Genomic DNA, 17383 nt, shown 5'->3' with positions numbered 1-17383 from the left:
CAATAATTTGTTACCAGAAAGCAATTTACTTTTCCTTTTGTAAACCAGCATTAAAACCTAAGAAGAAAGCACACTGGGTGAAACTCTAGTTGAAACTTCGAAATAGTCTTAAATCTATTCTACATATTATCAGATTTAATGTTGACCTTAAGAGAGTGCTTCCATATTTATGGTTTTCCATCTTATCCCTCAAAACTAAATTTATTACTCATAGAATATGAACCTTAAAAAGTAAAATACTGTATTTTCCTGAGAATATTTTGGTCTTTAAATTGACAACAGTATAAATACATTGTAAGAAAAAAAATAGCAACCCAACTGTGTGTATGTATACCTTGCCTCTTTCTTCAAGGAATGCTATCTGTGCATATAAAACTCAAAAACAGTTAACCAAGAAATAAAGAAAAAGAGTAAACTCTTTTGGGTTTATTACAGATGAGGTTATAACAAAATGGGCTGAAGGCAAGTGTGACAAAAAGTATTGTCTGAAAATTCTAAATCTTGTTGCCACAAAACTGTGACTTTTTAGAAATATATGGGGAAATTTTATTGTAATAGAATGGAATTGAATTTATTGAAATTTTATTGTAAATGAATAAAATTTTGAAGAGGTCTTCAATAATGGAATGAGTAAGATAATTACTACTTCACTTAGCTTTCTAAAAACTTTGCACCAATGGATTTCTGCCTTCCCAGATGATTTTTTTCTCATTTAGCTTTTGTATACTTTGAAAAATAGAACAATGACTTTGTTCTGTCCTTCATAGGTTGGGATTTATAAAAATGATTTTGTGTGCCTCTGCAAAATGTGGAGAAGTACTGAATAAACAACAAACAATCAGGTGTTTTTCAGTTAAAGGGACAGTTTTTAGAGGAAACCCGTGGTTGTAATGAATTATTTCTTGTTTTAAAAAGACCTTCTTACCTGAATAACGTTGTGAATCACACGAATGTCAATTTCTTGGGTTTTGGTATTGCACTGTAGTTATGCAAGATGTTACTACTGGGAAAACTGGGTACTTGGGACCTTTCTATACTATTTTGTAACTTCCTGTTAATCTTTTACTTTATTTCAAAATAAAAATGTTTAAAAATGAAAAAATTAAAATAAATGTCAGTGGTCAAAAAGAGCAAATAAAGAAAAAAGTCCTTTCTAACCAGCGCAAGAGAGTCTATGTCCATATGTCGAGATTCTGTTTGTTAAATATAAGTCTTCTTTTAAGGTAGTCTTGTAGAAGCTCTTAGCAAGCTTGCCTACCTTGCATTCCTCCAAAGATGCACTCTTTACAATTTTGACCATAAAGGAGAATAGCAGAGATAAAAAATTTAAATAAAAATAAAACGGAAGCAGTAACAACATCCTAGCAAATGGGAGCAGCTCTCCGTTGGTCTGTGCTCTACAATACTATTATAGTATTTGTGACAACAAATAATCCAATTCAATGAATTGTCTCTAATCCTCTGACAGCTACTTTTCCAAAAACAGAAGACATAATTTTTTAATAAAGCCAGGAAGGAAACAGGTTCCACAAGAGAAGTTCAAGGAGACTGAAGCTCATTGTTCTACCTTCTGACACAGTAGAGTCTCACCTATTGAAGCCATGGGATTGTCAATGAAATGTAACTAGTATGGGAAACAGTGGAAATGTCTTCTCCAGTGTCTGGCTGAATACATTGATCCTATGATGGCACAGTTCACTTCAAAGTGTGCTTACTCCCTACATTTTACCCATTCGCCTGGAAACTTCTAAAATCCTCTGACCAGCTCAGTCAGAGCAACAACATAAGCATAAATCTTCCAAATGAGTTAATGTTGCATATACAAAACAGTCTACTGATTGCTTAAATTGGCTGAAGAGAAAGGGGCTATTCAGGAATAGGTTTGGTTTCTGAGCATGTACTCATGATCTAAGAATGACGTCATAAGCTCCTTCAAATATTTTGGGGTAGCTTTTAAATTGCAGACTAAATGGAACTAGTCAAATTCGCACCTTTTCCAGCATGTGAAAATTAATAAGTGGAAAATCCAAGACTCTAGCAATTTCCTTCAATAAATGGCTGCCTATGGACAAACTGTGAAGCTCTTGGATTGACATGGCCCCTGTGTTCCTCATCCTTACTTGATGCAGTGCTAGGGACACATCTATTGATTTGCAACATCACATTATATAATCAGACACTGAGATAAATTCCAATTTGACATAAAATTTGGCTTTATTTTTAAAGCCTATAGTCCATATTTGTGCATAACAAACTCTTGCATGATTCCAGAAAAATAAAATTTTAAAGCTGGAGATGACTCCCACTGGAGGGAAGTTATACAACTGAACTAAATTAGTAAAACTTTAGATAGGCTGAGGGAAAGCAGGATAGCACTGAGCAAAACAAATGTTCTGGATCTAGTTAAGAGGAGACAAGACAAGTTCACAAGTGAATGACCCTGGTTATCACAATTGCTATTTTGAAAGAAAGATTCTTAAGGAATTGATATTTTACAAAGGAGATATAGGCCAGTTCGCGGATAGTTTTTAAAAAATTAATAGGCTTTGTTTTTCAAAGGATAGATATCTTAAAATGTTTTATTTGATAATTGGTTCTTTTGAGAATATTGTATATTTGTAAATGGTGGTAAGTATTCTGTCTATATTTTCATTTTCTCTAAACACCAAATTTCTCAGTTCCACTAATTCATTGAATTTTTCAGTTTAGTAAAAATCCTAGGCCTTGCTAGCTTCCAGAAGATAGGTAAAATTCTGGTATAGTACCTCATAGGCTCAGCTAAACATTCCTTCAACCTTAAAAAACACAAGAAATGGTTTAGAGGGTCACCTCTCTAAACAGTGAGACTTCAGATAGGTGAATGATATCATTACAGTGCATCAGAGCTATACAGCCAAAACCATGTTTAGTGAATATTCACAAAGCAAGAGTGACATGTACCAAAACCCCAAGCAGAGTTTTCCTTATCCAGGAACAATGACGGGAAACTTCTCCAGGAGGCACTGGGACTGGGAAGTCCCATTAGCACTGGGGAAAAAAGAGGCAGAAATTCTACAACTTGAGGACCAGCCGGAGAGACAACATGGAGTATATGTTCTCCTTTCATCTCTTCTTGTTCTTTGTGTCACAGACATACAAGCAATTTGACAGTTGCTTCTCAGACAATATGCACAGCCTAAATTCCAACCATATTAGTGTGTGTTGGGTTCTAACCCACTTCATCCCCAAAGGCCAGCTAGAGTTGCAGCAATCCTTGGCATCACTTGTCCGGACATGACGAGGACACAGTCACCTAAGGGACAGCAAGCAACCTAGTCAAAAGTACTGTGGCTGGCCCACGCTCCTGACATAAGAAATGAAAAGCTAGACCACGGCAAAACTGAGAATAAAGGGTAGGAAGCAGGGGCCAATGTAGGCCAATCCCAAAATCTAGGAAGCGATAGTTAAAGACTCAGATTCAGGGCTTGAAAGGAACCTAGATGTCATGTGATCCAGCTCCCTTATTTTACAGAGGAAGAAATTCAAATTCAAACTGGGGGAGGCATTTATCCAAGGACACTCAGTCAAGACCAATACCCAGGTTTCTTGACTCTGTTGAGTGTTAATTCCAGGAGTCAACAGGCAAACAGTGAATCAACAATCATAGAGAGACTGTTGCTTCTTTTCCAACAGGGGTGTGCCTTCACTCTTCATCTGACCTTCTTCTGGGTACAGCAAACACTTGTGGACCAGCTGCACTGAAGCATTAAACAAGGTATGGAATAAATAGCATCTTCCGTAGGGTTAGAGGAGTGAAGGTGGTCCCCAGGGCTTTGTGTGCTCTTAGTAACCAACTCCTTCCCAAGCCTCCAATCAACCTCAGTAGAAAGGGAAAGGGAGCCCCAGCATTCTGTGTGTTCTTGGAAGGAAATCCCTCCACAGCAGTCCCAGTCTCACCACTACACTCTTCATGAGAGACCACTGGGACTGACTGCATGTTGCCTTACATTCTGCAAGACCCCCAGGACTTCCAGCTCCTTGTGGAACCCCTACTCCCACAGCCAACTGGCTCTATGCATCTCCTGCTCTTTCCCCTTTCTGATTTCTCTGGAACTCCAGATAAGTCATTAGCCAAGACCCTGTATCTCAAACTCTTCTTTGAATGTTCCCTGCAACTTCATGCTCTATACTTCCTCTCATGATTTATAGCTCTTCCGACAGCTTCCATACCCTTTGTATCACAGAGCCTGGAAGTAGACGCAATGGTCTCCTTGCTCCACAGCTATTTTCCTTCCTGAAAATATTATCCTCTACCCCTCCTTGTTGCAGTCATTTCCTGATCCCTGCATTACTTCCCTTCATTTCTAGATGTTAGCTCCTGGTTTTAACTCTTTCCAATGCTACTTCTGCCATAATTCTCAGCGATTTCAATATTCATGTCTGTGATCATTCTAATACCCTGGCCTCTTAGTTCCTTGGGCTTCTGTCCTCCAATGATCTTGTCTTCCCACATGCCTCAGCCACCCACCGTCCTTTACCAGCTGACATCCCCTGATTCATCACTCTAAACACTGCTCTCCATGTAGCAAGCAGACAGGAAGCTAAATCCAGCTGGAGGAAAACACGCAGCTAAGCTAAGTGCTTTTACTTAAAATTTGTTACCAGTAATGTCAACTGGGTCCTTAGTGCTACCTGGCAAGTCTGCTGTTTCCCAAGTCCAAACATCCTCTGTTGCCTTAAAGTCGCCAAACCTCCTGCTTCCCTAACTTAGTCTTAGTTGAAGAATTTGCTTCCTTATTGAACTGAGAAAATAGAGGCAATCAGATAAGAGCATCACAGGCTTCTACCATCATATTTTCCAATCTACTTATAGCTGAATCCAGATAGTTTGTCTTTACTCCTGCAACGATGCCTGATTTGTCCATGCTCCTATTGAAGGTCAACCCTACTTAGCTCTAGGTTTCATGCTCTCTTATCTACCCAAGGACATTGCTCTAGCAATTGTCACCTCTCTTATGCATCATCAATGATCTCTTTCTACTAGATTATTCTCATCATCATACAAGCATGTCAAAATATATCTAGTCTTAAGCTAAAAGAAAAAAAGAAATAAATCTTCATTAAACCCATACAACTCTCCAGCTCCTATTCCAATCCTCTGCCCCTCTTTCAACAAAAATTCTGAAAATGTTGTCTCTATTCACTGCTCCGAGTTCTTTTCCTCCCATCTTCTGTTGAACCCATGCCAATCAGGCTTTTTCTCTACCATCCTTGATGCTTTTCAAGATCATCAATATTTCTACATTGCCAAAGCCAATGATCAATTCTCAATTCTCATCTTAATTAATACATGAGCGTTTGACACAGTTGATCACTTCCTTCTTTTGGAAGTCCTTTCTTCATTTGGCTTCTAGCACATCTCACCCTCCTGGTTCTCTTTCTGCCCCTTTGGCCACTCTTCTCAGTCTCCTTTGCTGGTCTTTACTCTGACCTTTAAATGTTGGAAGACCCTAAAAATTATCCTGGGACTGCACTCCTCTATCTAATAACTCACTGGCTTGGTCTCATCTTGTCTCTTGGCATTAAATACCATGCAAATGCATGACTCCCAAAAAAATATATTCAGGACCTCTTCCCTGAACCCCAGACTTGTATATCCAACTGCTTATTTAACAATTCCAATCAAATGCCTAATTGTCATGACAAATATAAAATGTTCAAAGCTGAACTACTGACTTGCACTCCCATAGTTCCTCCTTGTATGTTCTTCCTAAGTTTGGTAAATGAAAACACCATTATTCCAGTCTTTTAGACCAAAAACCTTGAGCTCATTTTTTTTTTTTTTTTTTTACTATTCTTTCCAGTGGTGTGCTGGTAAATGGATAATAGCGATCTCTCATCTCTGAAGGGTGGGAAGTAGGAGAGGGCCTACTTCCTTGTGTAAACACTCCCAATATTGTCGATTTCTAGCTATAAGAATGGGGCCACTAAGTGGTCCTTGGAAACAGCACACACAAAATCAATTAAACCCCAATTTTGCATTCTGCTTATTCAGTCATTCTGTGTAGTTCCAACTTTGGGAGAAGTAGTTACAAGAACTTGAACCACATTCTTCTCTCTTTATAGAAAATAAAACAATAACTTTCTACCACATGAACCTAGGTGGCTAAAGAGATTATCATAAGAAGCAGGAGAGTAATGGTAGCATGCAGCATATAGGGAACATTTCCTATGACATTCTCAGTAACAATTTGTTCTCCAAAAAATGGCTAATTGCAAATATTTGATAAGTTTTTAAAAGTTTTCCCCAAACCTCCAAACCCTAGGGAAAATAGAGTGTTCCCAGGCCAGACAAAAACCTTTTAACCTTAAGTCCCTTAAACATAAATATGTTGCCAAGATGCCGAGTGGATATTTAAATCATCCACTTCCTGTTTCAGTGCTATCTCTCTGTTTTGGAGAAGGACCAAATATGTTTCATTCCTTTTGGCACTGCTTTCTTCATTTAAAAAGGATTTATACTTTAGGGGTTTTGACTCCAGGAAAAAAAAATAGCACATATTTTGGATGTCACATTCTTAATGTTTTGACCCTTTCAAACAAAAAAACACTATTCTGTAGCCAGTGGGGTGAGAGAACCAGATCGGGGTAGAACATGTCCAAATGGACTTCTAAGTAACAAGTAAAGAGGGAAAATTGGCCCACCTACAATAATTTGTTTAGGAAACATTAAAAATAGCCCATTAAAGACACAGATTTTTACTAGATCGCTTGTAAATAGTTTTGTTTAAATGTAATTTAAGAGCATCTATCTAAGTATTTCCATTGTGCCTGAGTTATCAGTTAATTAAACTTCAAGTGTGATGAAAACACATCCAGGACTAGTTTTAGGAGACTTTCACTAAAATGAAGAGAGCTAAACAGAAGATTCTGAATGATGTATTTTGGACAGGGAGGGTTCTTTGAAGGTCCTCAACTAGCATAAGGATTGGTGAGATGTGAGCAGGGATAATTTCAGAGTATCCTGAATAGCTTTTTAACACAGTCCACTACCATTAGCCTGTATAGTTTGGAAAACTGTCCAGTTGATTCTGATTGTACTCCAGACCCCTGCCCCCAGTGAAGACTCCCTAGTGAGGCAGGATAATATTAGAAGTGTTAGTACAGTGTCAGTAAACAACCCTTTCTTCAATTAATTGAATTCAGTTCGATTCAGCATTTGTTGAGCCTCTGCTTTGTGTTTGATGCTGTGTTCGGCACTAGAATTGAGGGCAGGATATACAAGGATCAATAAAAATTGTTCCTGCCTTTTAATGAAGTAGGGAGATGACAGTAGTAAACCCTATTGGTCAGATATAATACACGGAGGTTTGTGCTGTGGCAACCCAAAAGGAGAACCATTTATTCTCACTGGGGCAATAAGGAAGTGGTGGAGGTATATGAGCTGAACCTTGAATTATGGATTAATTTTCAATCAGTACAGAGTGAATGGAAAAGCATCCAAGACCAATGAAACAATCTGCCTGGCTGACAGCACATGTTGATAGACATGTGCTTGGGAAAATCTGTAGGCAACTTGGGTGGTTGGCCATTCCTCCATGGCCCAGGAGTTGCCAAGAGGCTAACTCCCACACACCTAGCTGCTGCATCGTCAGCTAAAAGAGGATGGGAGGCATTCTCAGACTGGGAATGCAAAGGCTGAGCGCAGAATGAAGGCTTGAGCAGGCCTCACAGGTAAACTTTGGGTTTTATGAAACTGCTGCCATTTCAAAAATTGGCCCACACTCATGTGGGTGCAGAGAAAGAGAAGATCTTCAGCTATCATGGGAGAAACCCTAAAGATAAAGTCAATGGTTTGATCCTCTGATGGCCAGTTCAATGGTTGTTGTAGCTCTCTCCCCATGGAGCCATCACACAGGGGACACTCTTGTCCCAGGGTGCTAGGCAGGAGGATATTGACTCTTTGAAAAACAGCATGCATGTACCCTACTAATAGTGGGCTCATAATACATATTCTTATACGTAAATTATGATATAACTAAATAAAGGGCAAATAGATCCTCCATCAGCTGTAATCTGCCAGGTGTAATCTGGCAGTTCAAAGGTGTACCAGAAACTGGAAAAATGTAGGAAACACTAATTAAGACAGCTGAGAGTAACCTATTGGCAGATTTGCTATCTCCGACCACTGATTTATTTCATATGAGTAGGATTTAAGTCAATTCACTGAAAATGCAGGATTGGACCAATTGGGTTGATTAGGCAGCAGTTGGCAACTAGTCCCCATATGTTCACTTTTAGTAAGCGTTTATGATCCTTAAGTTTATGCTGCCTCTGAGAATAATATTAATCAACTTAAATACTTTTATAAAAATTCAATATCTACAAAGTGTTTTGGTGACCTTACTATTTCTGTAAGTCATCCAAGATTCCTTTTAAAAGTTTATAGTCTTTGGTTTTCTAAATATTGTCAAAAGATGGGAGAAAAACCCTTAAACTCAAGGGTGTTCTTGTGGAATTTGGCTCCCATGTCCCATTTCTGTCTGTATAGCTTAATTTTTTTTCTAGCAATGAAAATATGTTCTCATCACCTCTGCAATACAAAGCTGAATGTTGGCTCACAGCCTTTTGTGATTGTGAGTAAGCTGTCAAGGCATTAATATTTTAGGGCTCCAAAGTTGATTTGAGGGAATTTTAATCTTATTTTCTTTGTTTTCCAATGTGACTACGCTAAACCTCTCTTTTCATGTTGGAAAATAAAAAATGACAGATATGACTAAAACTGACAGTAAAAACATACACAATTATACCTTGCTGAATGCACATTTTGTTCTAGATGGAGTTCTCCTGGAAAAGACACGAGCAGAATGTAACAAACATATCAGCTTAGTTAAAACTTTGTGGCTACAAGAGGAGGGAACTGATATTTATCCAGCCTCAACAGGCAGTGGCTAAATTATTTATATTATTTCATTTAGTTCTTATAACTCCCACCCCTCACCCCTATCTTTTAATGGATGAGGAAATGGAAGTGCAAAGGATTCAATATTTTATCTAAGTTCTCACAGCTAGGACAGACCCAGTGACTTTTGTATTACAATGAAGTTCTCTCTTATGCATCAATTCTGACCCGTCAGCTTCAGCTGCCCAAAATACTACATTAAAAAGAATTTTAAAACCATAAAAATTTAAAAGAATTTAAAACCATGATTCATTAGCAAGAGCCCATAAGCAGGATTGTAGTAGGTATACTACCTGTGTCCCCAGTATTGTACTACAATGTCTCTCATGAACTTTTACTGGTAATTTCAGCTTAAAAGTAGGGTGCTGGGAGGAATATAAAATCCTCATGGATTCTGGCCTTCATATTCTTTCCTTAGTAAATATAGATTTTCTATGAGATAGTCTCTCCCCTGGTTGTACTATTTTCTTAACATTAGTTTATTTTCATCCTAAAATATTCAACTACTTTTTTATCCCTTGGCAATGAGCTCCTCATCACCTAAGAGTTAGCTCAGCATTGTCACCAATGTTATACTGTTGAAAATTTGTTTTAAAATACTTCAGTGCAGACAATATATGTAAATTAATTCTAATCTGCACCCTAGGAACTGTTAGCATATGAAGGACTCTAGTCAGGAGTACACACTCCAGAAAGCCTAAGATTGATGTTTTCAATATCATTCTCTAAATCCATACCTGAAGGTCTGCAAATTGGCATAAAGGACAGAGAAATAATGCTTCACCAGGCAAATGAGTGGGTGTTCAATATATGTGATTGGATTGGATAGAAAGACTTATTCAGGCATCTCCATCCTTGTGTGTACAGGGATTAAGAAATCTGACAAACCCAGCATTCAGAGGCATGCCATAGATCTAGGATTCTATTCAGGCCTGTGCCCATTTAATGAAACTTTCTGGCCTGACTAGAACATGAGCTGGCTCTGCCATTAGAATATTGTAACTTTTGCCAGGGAGTGGATCTTTTGCTTAAAGTGCAAAAGCACTTGTCAGAGCACTTTAAAAAATAGAATGGGGGCCAGGTGATGGCTCACGCCTGTAATCTCAGCACTTTGGCAGGCCGAGTTGGGAGGATCACTTGAGCCCAGGAGTTCAAGACCAGCCTGGGCAACATAGTGAGACCTTGTCTCTACAAAAAGTAATTAAAAAAAAAAATTAGCCCAGCATGATAGCACATGCCCAAGGCCCCAGCTACTCGGGAAGCTGAGGTGGAAGGATTGCTTGAGCCCAGGAGTTTGGAGCTGCAGTGAAACATGATTGCACCACTGTACTCAAGCCTGGGCGACAAAGTAAGACCCTGTCTCAAAAAAAAAAAAAAAAAAAGATGGAATGGGGACTTTACCAAATGTATGGAACAGGCTTTGTAATTGTTTTTATGCCTATTTGTTTCATGTGTGGCAGAATTTAGTCTCTGTGACTTGTTTCCATTGTAACATATCACCTGGTATTGAGGTTATCTGGGAGGAAATGGTGCCTACATCTAAAAATTGGAGATAATCGGCCGGGCATGGTGGCTTACGCTTGTAATCCCAGCACTTTGGGAGGCCGAGGCAGGTGGATCACCTGAGGTCAGGAGTTCAAGACCAGCCTGGCCAACATGGTGAAACCCCGTCTCTAATAAAAGGACAAAAATTAGCTGGGCATGGTGGCGGGCACCTGTAATCCCAGCTACTCAGGAGGCTGAGGCAGGAGAATTGCTTGAACCAGGGAGGCGGAGGTTGCAGTGAGCTGAGATCGCGCCACTCCACTCCAGACAACTGTGAAGAGGCAGATTGGCTTAGGTCATTTCATAACACCAGTTATTATGAGAAGTCTAGTACAGACCTCTTCTTCCTCCACCCTCTTCATGCTCCCCCATATTCCAGGGTTATTCACTGGAATGAAGGAAAAGAAGCTGTTTAAGAGCCAGAACCCTACAATTCTAAGCAACTAGACTCTAGCCTTGGGGGAGTGGGGTGAGGGTAGGAGCAATTTATCCTTCTTGAGTTTAGAAACTGGTCAGAGATGTAATTAAAGGCCCCCTGTAGCTAGTAATAAAAGGAAGTTTGACACAGAACAGTACTGATAGGGAAAAATAGAAATCATTTCTTCTTTATACCCCCAGTGAGTTGAGACTCCTCAATAAACCAGTCATGGTATCATGGAAAGAATGTTGCATGGTTGTGCCAATGTGTTAATAGATATAAAATCTGAGGTCTTCAGGTCTCATATTCTTCAAATCCTCAAGGAGCAATATTTCCATTTTTCCCATTACAAGACTCATTTCTATTTAAAAGGTTGAGCATGGAAAAATAGAAATTAGGACCAGGGGCTAAGTCCTCTGCCCATGATGATGCTTCTCCACTTGTACACAAACTGAGAATCTTCCTCCGACCACAGCTGTCATGTCTGAAATTACCTTCAAAGCTAAATCTCCACTAGATAATTTAATTTTCCTCAATTAATAATGCAGTCTGAATGAATAAATAGGTGAAATTTGGGGGGAAAATGATGGCAATGGTTATTAAGATAGTCCAAGGCAATCTGTTTCATTTACTAGATCTAATCTTTGGGAGCCATGTTGTGACAGGAAAAACTACCAGAAAAAAATTCTCCTTTGACCACCATGTTACACTAATGGACAGATATAGAAAAATAAGTATTATAAAAATTCTAACAGGAATTTTTTTAACAGAAAAAATTGTTGGCGAAGGATTGATAATATACACACAAGCAAACCGAGGAACTATAATTTACTGATTGCTCTCAGAGTCCAGAATTCTGAATCAATAACTTTAGACTTTTGGTCAATATGGACTAAGCAGATCCAAGAAGCATTTCTACTCTGCTTCAAATGCATAAATGTTGCAGAAAAAATAAGCAAAACATTTACAAACAACACTTAAATGAGCTTGTAAGCAAGAGAAGAACATCTCCAGGTTCCAGAATACAGAGGAAACTCAAAGACAGAGAAGTTGGCCTGAGTTAAGGGTATGATAGCATTCATTGGTAACACGGCAGAAAACTGGAACTGAGCGCCTGTGTAAAGCCACAAGCTAGAAAGGTGGCATTTCATCTACGAACACAAATGGAAACCCTCTACCCATGACAGCCTACTAATGAGGAAGCTAAACCGTGGGCTGGGGGGAGAAAAACCCCTTTTTGTGGGAGGGAATGGGAAGCAAATATGAACTATCTGCTTAGGAATTCCAGCCAAGACACTGATGTGAAACATGGCCTAGAACCAGTGAAACTGACAGGGCCTACCAAAGGCAAATGGGGGAACTATGCCATGGGGATGGCTCTGCAATGCAGGTAATGCCCTAAGACTTCTCAGAATGTCGACCCTTTGCTTACAACTCAGAGGAAGAGTTTTGGAAAATCTTCTTTGGGGCCGGGTGTGGTGGCTCACACCTGTAATCCCAGCACTTTGGGAGGCCAAGGAGGGTGGATTACTTGAGGTCATGAGTTCAAGGCCAGCCTGGCCAACATGGGGAAACCCTGTCTCTACTAAAAATACAAAAATTGGCCGGGTGTGGTGGCACGTGTCTATAGTCGCAGCTACTCGGGAGGCTGAGGCAGGAGAATCACTTGAACCCAAGAGGCAGAGGTTGCAGTGAGCCGAGATCACACCACCACACTCCAGCCTGGGTAACAGAGCAAAAAGAAAATCTTTGGATAAACTTGTTCAAGAAAAAGGATCTAGATATATGGGTATTTGGAGATTGCTATGGGAAGAAAAATAACTGGCCCATTTTCTGCCAGCCAGCACTCCTGAACGCATAGCTTTTAATCAGCTTTTTACTGCCTTGCTCCTATATATGGACAGACAGCCAAGGATCACCAGGATTCTGAGGGAAGAATGAAAGACAGAGACTAGCACAAATAATAGAAAACAGGAACACAGAGAAAACTCAGATAAGGCAGGGGCAGAAAGGCACTGAAAATATAAATGATATTTCCAGGGGCATAGAGAACTACTGTATCTATGAAAGAGGATCAGGATGTTATAAAAAGAAATGTTCAACAACAACAACAACAAAGAACCCTTAGATATTAAAAATACTATGGCTAAAAACAATATATAGCCAAAGTTAAGGAAACTCTCAAAAATTAGAATAAGATACAGAAAAGTAGAATATAGTTAAGAAAATACAAAATCAGAGAGTTGGTTTAGGAGGTTCAAGCTCTCAATAATTCAGTGACTGAGGAGACTGTGTGTATCAGAACATGGGAAATGAGGAGAAGGAAATTATCACCAAAATTATATAAGAAAATTTCTAACTATAAGATGTGTTTTTCTGGATTGAACAGGCCCATAGTATTCAGAATGAATAAAAATCCACAAACTGTCTCATCTGGGCTTGTGGCCCCCACCCAGGAGCTGACTAAGCTCAAGAGGACAGCTTCTACTTCCTATGATTTCATCTCCGACCCGACCAATCAGCACTCCCAACTCACTGGCCCCCTACCCACCAAATTACCCTAAAAAATTCCCATCCTGAGTTATCAGAAAGACTGATTTTAGCAGTAATAAAACTTTGATCTCCCCTACAGCCGGTTTTGAATGAATTACTCTTTCTCTATTGCAATTCCCCATCTTGACAAATCAGCTCTGTCTAGGAAGCGGGCAAGGAGACCCTGTTGGGAGGTTACAGTGCAGGTATGTTTGGGGAAGTTTTAAGAAAAATGATTTCCAGCCTAGAATTCTACGCCCAGCCAATAAATTAATCAAGTATGTCTTAAATCAAAGATACTAAAAACAATTAAGTTTTAAGAAATGTTGTCGTCCCTGGACGCTTGTTCAAGATGCTCTTAGATAATCTTCTTCATCAAAACAAGAGTATAAAGAAGGAGGAATAATGGGAACCAGGAAATGGAGGATTCAAATTTCAGCCCACATACAAAGGAAATTCCTTTCAGTCCTAGGAAGGAAATGCCTCAGATGACTGTGAAGTGAAGATTTAGAACAGCAAGCTGTGCACCAAACCTAGAAAATGCCAAGAAGTTTCCAGAAAAGTCTCTTTAAAGAAAAATAATTGACAAATTACCTGATGTGTTTGACTGTATTAAAAAGGGTTTGACATTCCTGCCAGATACCGTGGGGCAGGCATTAATGATAGAAAACAAACAGGTAAAAGAAATGAAGTCATTATTAAATCATGGGGGATAGTAGCAAGGAAAGTGGTAATATAGAAAGAAAATGTAATCATAGTATACTATGTGGTAAGCTATGAAGTATTCATACAATTATTATAATATTGAAAGTATGGGGAAGATGCCGTATTGAATGGGGAGATTGTATGAATGTACTAAATCCTTATCTCCAACAGTAGAAAGGTAACAAGCAATGTCTAACATTAATGAAGCCACAGTAATCAAGACAGTTTGGTATTTGCAAGAAAAGACAAATGAATCTATAGAACAGAAAAGAAGCTATAGAAATAGAACCATGCCTGGCTGGGTGTGGTGGCTCACGCCTGTAATCCCAACACTTTGGGAGGCCGAGGTGGGCGGATCACCTGAGGTCAGGAGTTTGAGACCAGCCTGGTCAACATGGCGAAACCCTGTCTCTACTAAAAATACAAAAATTAGCCAGGTGTGGTGGCCTGCACCTGTAATCCCAGCTATTCAGGAGGCTGAGGCAGGAGAATCGCTTAAACCCAGGAGGCGAAGGTTGCAGCGAGCCGAGATTGTGCCACTGCACTCCAGCCTGGGTGACACAGTGAGACTGTCTCAAAAAAAAAAAAAAAAAAATTAGAACCACACCTATGCAGGAGATGAATGATTTTCAACAAGGAGTCAATACAATTCATAAAGAAAAGGTTTTTTGACAAATTGTTCTGGAACAATTGGATAAATGAATGGGAAAAATGAAACTCAACTGCTATCTGACACCATACACAAATACTCATTCTACATGGACCACAGATCTAAACATAAAAACAAAAACTAAAAGTTTTTTTAAAATAGAAGATCCTTGCAACCTAGATAGAGTATGCAAATATTTCTTAAAGAGAAAAGAAAAAGAACTAGCCATAAAATTTTAAAGAATGATAAATGGGATTTCATTAAAATATAAAACTTTTGTTTATCAAAATACAGCATCAAGGAAATGAAAAGGTGAGCCACTGACTGGGAGAAAATATGTATTAATATAATACATATATCTGACTTGTATCCAGAAAGTATAATGAGCTCCTACAAAATAATAATAAACAGTTTAATTTAAAGATTGGGCAAGAAACGTGAATAAATCCTTCATAGAAGATATACATATGTTCAATAAGAACAAAAAAATGCCGAATATCATTTGTCATTAGACAAATGCAAAATAAGACCACAATGAGATACCACTAAACAACTACTAGAATTGTTTAAATTAGAAAGACTGACTACTCCAAATGTTGTTAAAGATAGGGAGCCACTGGAATGCTAATTTATTGCTTGTAAGTGTTAAAAACAGCATCACCGCAGTGAACAGTTTGACAATTTCTTGTAAAGACAAACATGTACATTAGACTCAGCAATTCCACTTCTCAGTTTTAGCCAAAAGAAATAAAAACTTGTGTTTACACACACAAACACGGAAAAAGGTACTTGAATCTTACACAGATGGTCCTTGACTTACGAAGATTAGACTTTACAACAGTATGGAACTGTTGCAATTTCAGTGTACTTCAAATTTCAGATTTTGATCTTTTCTCTGGCTAGTGATATGCAGTACATAAGATTCAACATTTTATTATAAAATAGGCTTTGTGTTAGATAATTTAGCCCAACTGTGCTCTGAGCACATTTAAGGTAAGCTAGGATAAGCTGTGAAGTTTCAGTAGGTTAGGTGTATTAAATGCATTTTCAACTTAAAATATTTTCAACTTACAATAGTTTTATCAGGATATAACCCCATCATAAGTTGAGAAGCATCTCTTGTATCTTTATTCATAATATCCCAAACTGGGAACGATTCAAATGACCATTAATAGGACAATGGAAAACAAGTTATGTATATTAATTCTATGAAATATTATTCATTAAGTTTAAAAAATGAACTACTTATACATGCAACAACATGGATGAATCACAAAAACATTATGTTGCACAAAACAGACCAAATAAAAAATATATACTATTTGATTCCATTTATATGAATTCCAAGAATAGACACATGTGATCTATGGTGATAGAAATCAGAACAGTAGATGTGTAAGGTAGGCAATATGGTAATGGAAATTGACATATATAGACAGATATATATATATATATGACATACACATACACACATATATGTTGACATATATATGGCAAACTTATACCTTATATATAGACATACATATGTATATATACTACACACATACATACAGATATATATTACACTTAAAATCTGAATATTTCTCTGTGTGGAAATTTTGCTTTTTTACTTCAGTTACAAAAGTGACCAGAGAGAAAACACGAATTATATTGGCAGAAGACAGGACAGCAAGACTGACAGCCAACCTCTCCTAAATAGATGTGAGAAGAAAATGTAATAATATCTTGACTGGGTGTGGTGGCTCATACCTGTAATCCCAGCACTTTGGGAGGCTGAGATGGGAGGATGGCTTAAACCCAGGAGTTTGAGACCAGCCTGGCCATCATGGCAAAATAGCATCTTTTAAAAAAATACATGAATTTAGCAGGCGTAGTGGTGAGTGCCTGTAGTCCCAGCTACACGGGAGGCTAAGGTGGGAGAATCCCCTGACCCCAGAGGTCAAGGCTGCAGTGAGCCGTGGCTGTGCTACGGCACTGGAGCCTGGGTGACAGAGTGAGACCCTGTTTCAAAAAAAAGAGAGAGAGAGAAGAAAATGTGATTTCTTCAATGTACCAAGCAAAAATATTCTATACTCAGCTAAACGAATATCCAAGAGTGAGGTCTAAATTAAAAGTAAAAGCAAAAAGTGTATTTTTACAAAGTCTAAGAGCTTACAACCCAAAGTCACTCTCTAAAGGAACTACTAAAGAATAAGTTCAGCAAATAGGAATTTGAACCCAGAAATGGGGAGTGAGATGCTAGAAGCAAGGGTGAGCAAAGAAATCAACAAAATATATTGGTAGATTATTGTAACAATTGGCTGTTTTTAAAAAAAATGAATTTTTCAAGGTTTAAAAACGAAACAGATTATTAAACAATAATAGCTTATAGGATGAACACAGATAGTTTTGAGGGAAAATAAAGTTTATACTTTGTAATATATGCATATTAAATGTTAATAGAAGTATTCTCTAGAATAGGGATGTATATAACCAAAACAGTAAAGACTAAAAGGGAATCAATAAACATAATAAAACACTAGGAAGGGAGAAAATAAAGACGTGAAGAATACACATGGGAAAGAAGAAATACAAAATATGATGTTAAAAATAA

General features: G+C 38.3%; 1 protein-coding gene and 1 long non-coding RNA gene across 11 annotated transcripts in view; one reads left to right on the top strand and one right to left on the bottom strand.

Annotated features, from left to right (window-relative positions):
* The window catches only part of LOC117981122 (uncharacterized), a 313442-nt gene that overhangs the window by 259675 nt on the left and 36384 nt on the right, over positions 1-17383 (top strand). The window contains exon 4 of the long non-coding RNA XR_004672658.3: positions 3673-3754. This is a non-coding gene — a long non-coding RNA (uncharacterized LOC117981122). The remainder of the gene's footprint in view (positions 1-3672; positions 3755-17383) is intronic.
* CALD1 (caldesmon 1) overlaps positions 1-17383 on the bottom strand; it is a 191849-nt gene that overhangs the window by 152634 nt on the left and 21832 nt on the right. The gene's annotated exons all lie outside the window — the stretch shown is intronic.

The sequence above is a fragment of the Pan paniscus genome, chromosome 6 (assembly GCF_029289425.2).
Source record: "Pan paniscus chromosome 6, NHGRI_mPanPan1-v2.0_pri, whole genome shotgun sequence".
Taxonomy (NCBI): Eukaryota; Metazoa; Chordata; class Mammalia; order Primates; family Hominidae; genus Pan; species Pan paniscus.
This window is presented reverse-complemented; position numbering and strand designations above follow the sequence as displayed.